Genomic DNA, 14,582 nt, shown 5'->3' on the forward strand with positions numbered 1-14,582 from the left:
AAGATGGATTGCTGAGGAATGGCTTCAAACGGTGCCCATTAACTTTAAAGCTCTTATCTGTGGATTCACTTTTGATTTCAACTGTACCATAAGGATAAACATTAGTAACGACAAAAGGTCCAATCCACTTAGAACGTAACTTACCACCCATGAGTCTGAGCCGAGAATTGTACAAGAGAACTTTCTGGCCAACCACGAAGTCTTTCCGAGCTATCAAGCTGTCATGGAACTTCTTGGTTTTCTCCTTGTAGAACTTAGAGTTCTCATAGGCTTCAAGGCGGATCTCATCAAGCTCACTCAGTTGCAACTTTCTTTCCTCTCCAGCCTGATCAATAGAGAAGTTACAGGTCTTCACAGCCCAGTAGGCTCGATGCTCGATCTCTACAGGAAGATGACATGCTTTGCCAAAGACAACCCGATAAGGAGACATCCCTATAGGTGCTTTGTAAGCAGTCCTATGTGCCCAGAGAGCTTCATCCAACCTGTTACTCCAATCTTTCCTATTGGGTTGCACAATCTTCTCTAAGATCCTCTTGATCTCCCTATTTGAAATCTCAGCTTGCCCATTAGTTTGGGGGTGGTAGGGTGTAGAAATTCTGTGCACTACCCCATACTTCTTGAGCAAAGCCTGCATGGATCTGTTACAAAAATGGGTGCCCTGATCACTAACAATAGCTCTGGGTACTCCAAACCTGCAAAATATGTTAGATCTGACAAAATCCACAACAACCCGAGCATCATTAGTTCTGGTGGCTTTGGCTTCCACCCATTTTGAAACATAATCAACAGCTAGGAGAATATATGAAAAACCATAAGAGACAGGAAAAGGACCCATGAAATCTATACCCCAGACATCAAACACCTCACAGAATAACATGGGTTGCTGAGGCATCTGCTGTCTCAAAGAAAGGGCTCCTCCTGCTCTCTGACACTGCTCACAAGTGCTGCAAATCTTCCACGCATCCCTGAAGATGGTGGGCCAGTAAAAACCACAATCAAGCACCTTGCGAGCTGTCCTCTGAATGCCTAGATGGCCACCTGGTGCAGAAGAGTGACAAAATTGCAGGACCGAATCAATCTCATGATCTGGTATGCATCTCCTAATGACCTGGTCACTACACAACTTCCACAAATAGGGGTCATCCTAAATATAATGCTTAGCATCACTCTTAATTTTATCAATTTGAGCTCGTGATGCTAAGGGAGGAAAAACAGAAGCAACTAAAAAATTAACAATGTTTGCAAACCAAGGGGTGGTAGAAGAAGAAATAGAAGAAATAGTTAACAAATTTTCATCAGGAAAATTATCCTGGATGGGTAAGATTTCAGCACTATTCTCAGCTCTCTCAATCCTGCTGAGATGGTCTGCCACCATGTTTTGTGCTCCGCTCCTGTCACGGATGTCCAAGTCAAACTCTTGAAGCCAGAGCATCCATCTGATCAGCCTAGGCTTTGAGTCAGCCTTTTTCAACAGGTACTTCAGAGCTGCATGGTCAGTATAAACAATAACACGAGAACCAAGCAAATAAGATCTAAATTTATCAAGAGCAAAAACAATGGCCAGAAGCTCTTTCTCTGTGGTAGTGTAGTTTGCTTGAGCAGCGTCCAAAGTCCGGGAAGCATAATATATCACTCTGGGCAACTTGTCAACTCTTTGTGCCAGGACAGCCCCCAATGCATAATTAGATGCATCACACATCAGCTCAAATGGGACTGTCCAATCAGGTGCCTGAATGATTGGAGTGGTGGTGAGTGCTTCCTTGAGGCAGTCAAAAGCCTGCTTACACCTGTCATCAAAAACAAAATCAACATCTTTTTGTAGTAGATTGGATAGTGGAAGGGCCTTCTTGCTGAATTCTTTGACAAATCGCCTATAGAAACCTGCATGGCCAAGAAAAGATCGAACCTCTCGCACGCAAGAGGGGTAAGGCAACTGTGAAATAACAGAAACTTTTGCAGGATCTACTTCTATGCCCTTACTAGAAATAATATGCCCTAAAACTATACCCTGCTCAACCATGAAATGACATTTCTCAAAATTAAGAACAAGGTTAGTCTCAATGCATCTATTCAGAACTCTATCCAAACTATCCAAACATGCATCAAAAGAGGATCCATAAACAGTAAAATCATCCATAAACACCTCTATGCAATTTTCTAAAAAATCACTAAAAATACTGAGCATGCACCGCTGGAATGTGCCAGGGGCATTGCATAGGCCAAAAGGCATCCTTCTATAAGCAAAAGTGCCAAAAGGGCAGGTGAATGTGGTCTTCTCCTGATCCTCGGGAGCAATATGAATCTGAAAATAACCAGAGAACCCATCAAGGAAACAGTAATGAGATTTACCTGCCAGACGCTCAAGCATTTGATCAATGAAAGGCAAAGGAAAATGATCCTTCCTGGTTGCTTGGTTTAGCCTCCGGTAGTCAATACAGACCCTCCAACTATTTTGGACTCTAGTGGGTATGAGCTCATCCTTCTCATTCTTAACAACAGTGAGGCCTGTCTTCTTGGGGACTACCTGGACTGGACTCACCCACTGACTATCTGATATAGGATAAATGATCCCAGCTTGAAGAAGCTTGGTCACCTCCTTCTTCACTACATCCAAAATGATAGGGTTGAGTCGCCTCTGGGGCTGTCTCACTGGTTTAGCTCCATCCTCCAGTAATATCCTGTGCATGCATGTGGATGGGCTAATGCCAGGAATGTCTGCCAGGGTCCAACCAATTGCTTTCTTATGCCTTTTTAGAACCTGCAACAATTTCTCCTCTTGAACAACATCAAGGGAGGTGGAAATTATCACTGGCAACTTCTCATTATCTTCCAAGTAAGCATACTTGAGGTTCTCTGAAAGAGGCTTCAATTCTGGTGTGGGTGCTAGTTGATCATTAGAAGAAACCAAAGAAGGGAAAAGGGGTTCCATAGCTTGTACCTCAACCTGCAAGTCAGATTCTTTCGTACTTCCTGCAACATGGTTAGTGCATTCTGACTGTATAAAATCAAGACCAAGAGGTACAACACCCAAAGTATCAAGTTCAGATGCCTCATAATCACATTCAGATTGATATTCAGATTGACATTCAGATTCAGACTCAATACATGGAAGATAGTTATACCAATCAGATGAAAATGAATGCTTCTTAGCATGAGGAGAATCTAAACCATAAAAGTGCTCATCAACTAGATCATCAATCAATTCAGCATGAAAAACAGAATGAGCTTCAGAAGGAAATTTCATGGCATCCAATATATTAAAATGAACAGCAATATCACCAAATTCCATAGACAAGGTGCCAGCATAAACATCAATCTTAGTCCGGGCTGTTTTTAAAAATGGTCTACCTAAAATGATTGGGGCAGAACCATGGGAAAATCCATCTTCCATATCAAGCACATAAAAATCAGCAGGAAAAATTAGTTCACCAACCCGAACTAAGACATCCTCTATTAAACCTGTAGGGTGGGCAACACTCCTATTGGCCAATTGGATGACCACACCCGTAGGTTGCAAAGTACCAAGAGACAAAGAATTGAAAATAGACAGAGGCATGACATTAATTGAAGCACCTAAATCAAGCATGGCATTTTCAAACTTATTGTTACCAATAATGCAAGGTACACAAAATGTACCTGGATCCTTACACTTCTCAGGAATGTGTGGAACAGATTTACCTATGAGTGCTGAGACATTCCTGCCCATGCTGATTCGCTCATTGCCCTTTAGCTTCCTCTTATGAGTGCACAACTCCTTCAGAAACTTAGCATATCTGGGAATTTGCTTGATGGCATCCAGCAAAGGTATGTTCACCTCCACCTTCCTGAAGGTCTCCAATATTTCTTTATCCATCTCTTCCATCTTTTTGCTTGGAATTGATTTTGGCGGAAATGGAAGAGGAACAGGAGCTTGATATAGATTATCAGTGCATGCACTAGAAGAAGGTCCACCTGCATGAAAATTTTTACTACTACCTGCATGGCTCTCTTTCTCAAGTGAAGGCTCAGGTGGAGGTACAACAACTGTAGGTGGTGTTGGGATGTCAATTTGTTTGCCAGACCTCAAGGTGATGACACTTACATTCTTCGGATTTTGCACAGTTTGTGAAGGTAGCTTGTCTGAATTTTGGGACTGTGCTTGATTGAGTTGAGTGGCCATCTGCCCCATTTGGTTTGTCAAACTTTGAATGGAAGCTCTGGTCTCTTGTTGGAACTGCATGTTTTGAAGAGTCATCTGCCTCACTAACTCCTCCAATGTAGGTTCAGAAGTAGATGGTTGAGGAGCTGGTGGTGCAGGAGCTTCATGTTGTCTCTGTTGCTGCTGTAGGATAGGAGGAGGCACATATCTGCTAGGACCAGCATTGTTTTGGAAGGGAGGTGATGGTTGTTGTTGTTGCTGCTGCTGGTTAGACCATCTGAGATTAGGATGATTTCTCCAACCTGGATTGTACCTATTGCTGGAGAGGTCATAACTTTGCTGTTGTTGTTGCTGTGTTGGTCTGTTATTGTAGATATTTGCAGCATAGGCTTGTGGGGCATCAGAACCTATAGAAGAGTCTTGCAAGGAGGGACAAGCATCAGTTGGATGATTAATTGAAGTGCAAATTCCACATACCTTTGCTGGTGGTGGACCTGACTTTTGATTTGTAGCCAGTTGTGAGACCAAGGTGGTGAGAGCATCAATCTTACTCTCCAACTTTTTGTGTTCAGTGGAATCTGGGGCTACCATATCATGCACACCCCTCACAACTATGGAATCACTCCTCATATTGAATTGTTGTGAGTTAGACGCCATTTTTTCAATCAACCCTCTAGCAGAAGCAGGTGTCATATCTCCTAAGGCTCATCCACTAGCTGCATCAATCATGCTTCTATCCATCATGTTCAACCCCTCATAGAAATACTGTAATAATAGCTGCTCAGAAATTTGATGGTGAGGGCAGCTAGCACACAACCTCTTGAATCTTTCCCAGTACTCATATAAGCTCTCCCCAATGAGTTGTCTAATTCCAGATATATCCTTCCGGATTGCAGTGGCCCTGGATGCAGGGAAGAATTTTTCGAGGAATACTCTCTTCAAGTCATCCCAGCCTGTTATTGAACCAGGAGCCAGATAGTACAACCAGTCCTTAGCAAGATCCTCTAATGAAAAAGGGAATGCTTTCAGATAGATGTGATCTTCAGGGACATTAGGTGGCCTCATGGTGGAACAAACAATGTGGAACTCCTTGAGATGCTTATGTGGGTCTTCACCTGCACGACCATGAAACTTAGGCAGCAAATGGATTAGTCCAGTTTTAAGCACAAAAGGAACATCTTCCTCAGGGTATTGAATGCATAAACTCTCATAAGTAAAATCAGGTGCAGCCATTTCCCTAAGTGTTCTCTCTCGAGGTCCAGGTTGGTCAGCCATGTTTTCAGTTGAGTCAACTTCAGATGCTACACTCACACTATGGGTATCACTCTCAGGTGAGACTATATGCTCTCTAACTAATCTATGGTATGTTCTATCTATTTCAGGATCAAATGGATGCAAAGTGTGTGGACTGTTCCTAGTCATACACTACATGCACCACTATAGTAATAGTGAACAAAGGGGGATTTTTATGAAAACTTAGAAAACAACAAAACTAATGCACCAATATTATCCTAAAATCATTAGCTACTACCACAAAAGAATTGAGGCAAAATGATAAATCTACCTGTCAAAATCAAAAATGAATTCTAATATTCTGCACTATTCACATTCACATTAATACACTAAAACAAAACACACAAAAATTGACAAAGACTCTAAAACATAAAACACAAAACACACAACAAAACACCACAAAAACAAATACAAAAACGCACAGCCTTTTACAGAAACTGATGATCCCCGGCAACGGCGCCAAATTTGATCGAAGTCGTATCCGGTCAAATAAAAACAATTAAATGTAGTACTAGGAAGTTGTCCTAGGTCGTCTCTCAAGGACCATTTTTCTCTGTCAAAGGCTTAAACACACGAAGTGGGGGGGGGGGGGGAATTTTGGTTGTTTAAATTTTAAGTTTATAACACAATAAAATACAGATAACACAATAAGTAAAATAGATTGGCTCCTTGTTCGGATTGTAACTCTCTTATCCTTGATTTACAATAAGATTGCTCTATTAACTACTTAATCCTTGTTCCATCCGAGTTAACCAACTAAGCGAAGATTAACTCAAGATTTCCCTACACGAATTAAGAAAACGTATACAACATCAACCTCTTCACAGATTAAGCAACTGTGTCATTAAGCATAGCCCATTAAGCATGGACATACTAATATAGAGGTTGAATGAAGAAGAACAAAGTAGAACAGAGACACACAAACATACCCAACCTCAAACAGAGATTACAATCCATAACAAGAAGCCAACCCAATGGTTTTAGCCTTCCATTAAATTTGAACTAGAAATGAAAATGCAAGGAAAATGAAAATGCATTAAATCAAGTTAAAGAGTACTACAATCTAGCCTTCCATGGAGGAGGCAAAGAACAGAATTAAAATGCATACAAAAGGAAAGGACAATAAAACATAAACTACAACTACAACAGAGAAAATAAACTCAAAGAAAACAAAGAGAAGGGAGGAAGAAGAACACCCAAGAGTAACTTATTTGAAGGTGTATTCAGGGATGTCTTACAATGGGAGAGTGAAGGCCTATTTATAGCCTTCATATAACACATAAGAAATATAAAATAATGGAAAAAGCTTAGACAAAACGAAATGGGAGAGTTGGTGGGATGAGTTGGATTCCATATTCTTTTCCGCACCGAGTTTTTTTTCCACCGAATTAGACCTTCTAGATGATCGAATTGGCCGACGGCGCCTTCTGCAAATATTTAGGTCTTTGTCTTAGCTTTCCAGGGCCACCGAGTTTGCACCATTTGGATCACCACAGCCCAAGTTATGCCCTGAAAACCGAGACATGTTCATCAGCCCAAAAACAGCGAGAATTTAGAATAATAATTCCCAACTTTCCAATTTGGCCCAACAACACACATATCTATCTAAATCCTATAATTAACCATAGATGGAATGTAAAATAGCTAAATTGAAGGAAAAGATACATATCAAATTATGATTTATCATCTACCTTATTTAAATTTTCGCTAGTTAGAATTGGAATAGTTTAAGATGGACCAAGTAAGTCTGTAGGCTATTTTTTTTTTATTAAACCTTAAATATGATTGTCGATGTAATTTAACAATATTTTTAATTTTCACAAATTTTTCTAGAGTCATCCATATAAAATGTGTTCATTTTTTTTTAGTCTTTATCATCAAATACAATTACAAAAACATTAGTTTGTTAGTATCATCGCATGTCACATCAATAAAGATGACATTATCATATATTACATCAACAAAATGTCACCTCATTTATACTAATCAACATAATATCACATCATCATTTGTCATGCCAACACAACATGCAACATCAGAAATAGTGTCACGTTAACAGTATTGTAGAAAAACTAAAAATGAAAAAAAATGAATTTACATGGGTTAAAGGAAAAAAAGTGACATTGTTGTATGTAAGAATAAATATTTAATGCTTAAATATTATGAACAAAAATAACCTAAAATTAAAAACTAAATAACAAAAATATTTTTTAACAATAATTTTCCTCTCACATTTTCTTCATTTTTTTTTGTGCAATACTATAAGGCAACTTAGCCTCTGTTCGAGGGATATGATTTAATAGGGATTTGAGAGGAGAGGGGATATTAGAAGTGATTTAATATAAATATCCTTATTTTGTAGAAGTGATTTATGAGGAAGTGCATAGAAGTTTATATGGGTTGCAAAAATACCCTCTCCAATGGGGAGTTGTCGTGGAATTTAAGTTGGTTGAATAAAATGATAATTATAACCTTGTGTATGCTTTAGTTTTTATATGAGAAACTTATGTGACTCACGAGTACCATATTCCAATATTCTACCAAGATTATGGAATGTGCAAGTAGAAGACAAACGAATTAAGGTATCATGAGTGACCATATTGAAATATGTTATCAATGTAATGCATTATGCACAAGAGTAGAAGTGAAATAGGTAGCATAATTGATTATGCTAACTATTACATACAAAAAAAATATAACTTTTGCATGTCATTATGAAAAGATAATAAAATGGTAATTCTATATGCTTTTTATTTTTACACAAAAAATCTAACTATATAAAATATCATTTTAAAATAAAAATTTCCATCTACTTCTCACCTAATTCCATTCTACTAAATAACTACAAAGTTTACTCTATTTCCTATCAAATCAATTCTCACTTATCCCTTCCCATTCCCTTCCATTTCTCCTCTTTCCCTAAACAAAGCATTAGAACCTATTTGGATACCCGTGGAAGTTTGTTCTTAGAGTTTTTCTAATGAAAATAAAAGGTTTTCTTTTTTCTTGTAGAGAAGCTTTCCAAAATACCTTTAAGTTTGTATCCAAACATGCTTTTACATATTACATAAACATTTCAAGCTTTCTCACTCACCACAGACCATTCGTTTTCTTTTTAACATGCACATATCTCACTTGAAAAAAAAACTACACACCATATGTCTTAATTGTGGTCACTCATAGTTTGTCTCACTTATAGTCTTTTTAGGAGTCGCCTTAATTGCAACCTTAAGGATGATGGTTTAGTATCATATTAACAAGAGACATAGCTTCATTAAAACTTATAAAGTTTAGGCAATCTTTATATTACATTTTAGTTTTATAGGATTAACAGTTCTCACTTTATAAACCAGTTTAGTAAAGTTAAGTTAGTTTCAAAGGTTAAAATTAAAGAGACATTATCAATGATCGATGATTTTTCCTATAGATTATTACTACTTGCTAACCTTTTAAAAAAAATAATATCATGGGTTTGTAAAGTATTGACTTTTGTTGGCTTGCAATGATTGTCATTAAACTAGTTCTACCTTAGCCATCCACGAACCACTAAATTAGTCATTACTAGTTGACTTTAGTGTAAAAAAATTATAATACAAGTCTTAATGTTTAGGTTAGTATGTAATATGTTTGGATAACAAAAGTTAAAGTTAAGTAATATTAGTTTTCATAAGAGAATGCATTATTTTTTTGTTATTTAAGTTTATTTTATATTAATGTTATTAAACTTATTCATCATATTAGACTTGTATATTTATTTGTGCCTTACAATATGTCACATTTTTTTCTTTTATTCCATGTGATTTTTCTCATTTTTCATTTATGTAATTTCATATTTTTTTTTCCCATTTTTAGTCCATCTAATATACTAGTAACATTAAACTATTGTTGATAAGGCATGTTGTGTTGACGTGACATGTTGACATAATACAAATGACGTGACATTTTATTAATGTGGCATGTGATAGTAATTGCAAACAAATGTTTTTGTAATGATGTTTGACTTTAGAGACTAAAAATGAAATGTTTGAATTTTAGCGGGACGAGTCCAAAAAAAATTATAGGGATGAAGAATAAAAAAAAACTAAATTATAAAGATGAAAATTATATTTAAATCTTATTTAAATATATGGTAAGTCCTTGCAAATATATTTTGTCTTATTTTATTCCTTACAAAAAAAAAATCATTTTTAATTCCTTGTAATTTTTATTTATTCCTTTACAAAAAAATATGTGGAAGCAAGTATACGAAAAATGCGACTAGTGTGTGAAACATGTGACTTGTTTGGTGATGTGTGAAGTTAATGAGAGTGTGGGGACCACAAATTTGATGTCCACTTTGGAGACATGTCTCTCTACTCTCTCTTGGTCCAAACAAGCCCAATAAACACATTTTTCAAATACTAGTTGCACCTTTCTAAAATATTAAACATGGCCCTAAAAGGAAAAACTACAAGGAAATAAATTCCTAATCTAATTGATCCAAAAATACAAAGTCAAAAAAAGAAAATATTTACCAAAAAAAGAAGAAGAAAATGGACTAGTAAAAGTAACCCAAAGCTCAACTTGAGCTTGAGTCTTCTTCCTTCAAGCCTAACGTACACTTCTTGACTTTGTTTGGAGTTGACCCATGGGCATGATTCCATCATACCATCCTTTTTGAAAAGGATAGTTCTTAAACCCAAATCATCATTTTCTTGTTCAACACTTGCAAAAGAAAGTATATCACAATCATTAGAGTTGTAGTTTTCTTGATGAACATGAAAGAGGTCTAGCTTATTAATCCTTTTTTTATGAAAGGTGGACATATTCTTAATGAATTTTATTTTCTTGGGTTCTTCTTGAACACCCTTGGAGTTAATATGGGGCCTACAACACTATCTAGCCCAAAACTACATTTTTCTAGTTTTTCAAAAATATATTTTTCTCTAAAATCTACCAAATCATGCCTTTGGTATCTTATATGATCACCTAGACTCCTATGTAGAACTAAAATATTTATAATAAAATTTCCTTGCTTTCCTAAAGATCTAAGTGACATAAGGTCATCATGAATGAAATGTTTCTTAAGAAGAAAGTGTTGTACCCTAGATTGGAAGGCTTGGAAAAGAACATGGAATTCTTTATTTTAGGCGAGGTAGATGAAAGTGGCACCATAAGAAGTTAATTTTAAATAAGCAATAGGGTGTTTTCCCTTCAAAAAAATAACTTCCACACCTAATCCAAATGCATAATATTCTAGCTCAAAAGTTTTAAAAATGTTAGGGAGAGCTAGGACATTTGCATGGAAGAGCTCGCTTTGTAAGGATTGAAAAACTTGCTTTAGCTTTTTCTTTCCTAAAGGAAGGAATAATCTTCTTCACCAACTCATTGAGTGGTAGAACAAGATCTTGTGTAAGATATAAAATCTTTTTGATTTTAATTTTAAAGAAAAATGACTTTCTTTCTTAGAAACCTCTTGAGAAGAGACATTTTCCTCCTTTTCATTCCTCTCACCTTTTAGGAGTTGTTTTTATTTCTATTTTATTTTCTATTTTTCTTCCCTCATATGTTCCATTTGCATATGATCCTCTACCACTTGAGTAGATGTAAGAGGATGTAATACAAACTTCCTATCTTTGTGTGTGAAAGATATTTCATTGGTGAGGCCACTATACATGGATTTCTTATCAAAATTTCAAGACCTTCCCAACAAAATATGGCAAGCTTCTACGGGAACTACATCACATAAGATTCTATCCTCATAATTTCTAATGGAGAACTTGACCTCTACTTGTTGGTCCACTATCATTCCTTTGTTTTCATTAATCATTGAAGCCTATAAGGCTTAGGATGGACAATGGTAGTGAGAGCTAACTATTTTACCAACCTCATGCTACAACAATGGTAACTTGAGCCACTATCCACAATGAGAGAACATGTTTGTTCTAAAATTTTACATCTTTTGTGAAAGATGTTCCCTCTATGTGAATTGTTTATTTCACAAGGTTGGCTTCCAACATATATGTATAAAAAACAACTCATATAGGTAAAATAATACATCATGTTCAAAAATAGGGGTTTTGTTGGGTGAGAAATAGTCTTATCGGTTGACCAAACTCCTTTAGAGGTTGTTGCTAGGCGAGCTACCCTCACTGAAATTCTATGTGGATCATATTGGCCTGCAACCAAGCTCCTATGGAAATTTTTGCTAGAAGACCATAGCTTGCCAAGCAAGCTGACTTCTCTATGGTTATTGATGAGAGAGTCACATGGGTGAACTTACCCAAAAGAGCCACCCATAGAACCATATTCTTGTTAAGCGAGCACCATCTTACTAAGTGAGAACACGAATTATGAGATGGTGTTCATCAACTATGATGGCATGCCAAGCTAGAGAGTATAGTTCCACCATGGAACTTGCCATCTCTATTTAAATTAGGCCACCATATTCCACTATCAACACATGCAACTCAGAAAAACACTCCTTCATATCACAATCAACTCTTAAATTACTAGAAACTTCACATGCATCAATATTGTGACTCAAATTCATCAATTCTTCTTCAACCACAAAATTAAAAAAACAAAAACCCAACAAAATACAACTTGAATTCTCAATATCATCCATCAATTCAACACAAAATAACTTTGACAACATTTATGCAACATGTATAAACTTCAATCAAGCTTCCCTTAGTGGAGGAGAAGAAAGTTGTTTCTCTTTAACTAGCTCTAACGTGCTCTCAATCTTCATCCATGGTTCTTCAAAGCTCAAATGAAACTTGAAAATGGTGGAAGAGAATGGTGGGTGCCACTTCAAACGAAGATAAGCAAGAAGGTGAAGAACTTGCCACAAGGAGGAATTTCTTGATAAAAGTTCATAAGAGGTTTTCTCCAAGAGAGAGAACTAAGACTTTTGGAAGAGAAATCTCATTATTACTTCTCACGAATGATCAAAAGTAATTTGACCAAGGGAGGAAAAAACTATATATAGAGTTTGATTGCTTGTGATGCAAGTTAAACTAACCATGATTAAGTCTAACGAAGGTTGTGTTAACTTTTACTCAAGACAACATAACTCTTTTGAAATTCAAATTTCTCTCCTAAAAATGTTACTATCATAGATCTAAAAGAGCCAATAGAAGCTTGCCACATGGAAAGGAAAGGAAATTGTGACTCATGTCAACATCTTAGAGCTAGAAGAGCTAATTGGACCTTGTCACATGGCAAGGTATTGAAGATGGGACTAGACAAGGTTATGTGATATGTTGGCTACTTGAATTGAACCATGAGACACCTTGTCTCCTTGAGGTGGACGTCTAACTTACATGGACTCATCCTCAAGTGGATGTCACCTTTAATGTGCTATAAGTCCAAAAGGTGTTCTCATGGGCCGATTAAGCCCAACAAGCTCAAATCTTCTTTTCTAGTTACACCCTTTCTAAAATATTATTTACACCCCTAAAATAAAAATTACAAGGAAATAAACTCCTACACTACTTGACCGAAAAATACAAGGTCAAAAATAATGAAAAATATTTACAAGAAAATATATACATAAAGAGAAAATGGACTAAGTAAGTAAACTATAACTAAAAAGGAGTTTAGGCCTTATACCTTCATCACAAGTTCACTCCTCTTGCATCCTCCCTATCATCACCCTACTTCAATCACTTTAAAATCTTATAAAATCAAGAGGAAAAAGGATAATCACGAACTTTTGAGCAATGACTTCTCTCTATGCTTCTAAGAATTGTAGCTTGAATCACAACTTCTACAACTCAAACTATCTATAAGGGGTAGAAAAGGAATCTTTTAGTGGAATCGGTTTGAAGATCGGACTTTGTTGGCCTTATAACACTTCTTTCTAACTTCTCTCAGAATTATGTTCTTACGAAGTTCATTTCTCAAAATCTGCCTTTTATACTTCAATTCTCTTATAGTTAACTCTCATGCTCTTAAGTTAAATCTTTCTATAACTTAAGCTTAAGGTCAACTCAACACTAACCCTCACTCCCAACATGGGTTGAACACTACAAAACGACTTAAAACACAATAAAAACAACTTAAAAAAACAGAATACATCACTTATTAATTACATATATAATAAATATATATAATTAAGGAAACATGGTGTTACATTTCTTAATAAAGAGTTAGAGGTTGATTTTGATAAAGAAACAATATTGTTGAATGTCGATTATTGTACATGCTATTCCAAATTTAAACAATGAACATAAACTATTTTTTATTTACCTTAATTGCGAATCATTTTTTTTTTTGAAAAATTTGCAATTAAAATTATTTTTTAATTATCTTTTTGAAGTTGCTTCTTACTAGGACAAGTAGAAGATATTTTCCATCATATGGAGGAAATAACAACTTATTTAGGCTACTTTTCATTTGTTGTAATAGTGTTGCTTAGTGTTCTTAAAAGTATTAAAGGATTTAAACTTGGTATTTTGTTGGAAGCTTTGCCATATTTACACCCTGAGGACAAGGTGCTGTGTAGTAAGATGGAAGTAAGTAATGAATTAAGCATTGTTTATCTTTGTCTTTTATTATCATTAGAGATGTAGTTTGTAATCATTGGCTGGCCTATATAGAGGTTGATGGAATCTTGATGGAGAATTGATCGACAAATTCCATATCTTGACACCTAGCTCCTCCGATCTTCATTCATGGCTCCAAGATTCAAAGAAATAAAAAAAATGGTAGAGAAGAGAGTGGTTTGGGTGCGCCACCTTCAAGTGAAAGATAATCAAGAAGTGATGATCTTGCTACAAGAGGAATTTCTTGATGAAAATGTCTTAAGGAGTATGTACTCCAAAGAGAGAATAAGACTTTTCAAGATCTCAAACTCAATAATATTTAAAAGTGATGTCTACATCCAAGAGGTGAGAATATACAGAGAGAGGTAGATTAAGGAACAAGCTAGGTAAACCAAGGTTAAAGTGAAACCAAGGTCTGCTAACTAGGGTGGGAGTGGCACACCACTCATATTTGAATTTAAATATAAGGAGTTTCCATGTGCACCCATGTGCTCACATGTGTCACCATGTGCTGTAGACTTAGACTAACATAAAAGGAGTTTTCATGTGACAAGCAAAAATGGTGTGACTAATAAAGGACACATGTCACTAATTAGACTTAACTAGCCTACGGTGGAGTG

General features: G+C 36.1%; 1 non-coding gene across 1 annotated transcript; it reads left to right on the top strand.

The window, feature by feature from the left end:
* Positions 1-4,925: 4,925 nt before the first annotated feature.
* Positions 4,926-5,030, top strand: LOC145954028 (small nucleolar RNA R71). The gene has a single exon (XR_014431239.1). It is a non-coding gene; the product is annotated as a small nucleolar RNA R71 (small nucleolar RNA).
* The last annotated feature ends 9,552 nt before the right edge of the window (positions 5,031-14,582 follow it).

Source organism: Cajanus cajan, chromosome 1 (assembly GCF_000230855.2).
Source record: "Cajanus cajan strain Asha chromosome 1, NIPB_CcT2T_4, whole genome shotgun sequence".
NCBI classification, from domain to species: domain Eukaryota; kingdom Viridiplantae; phylum Streptophyta; class Magnoliopsida; order Fabales; family Fabaceae; genus Cajanus; species Cajanus cajan.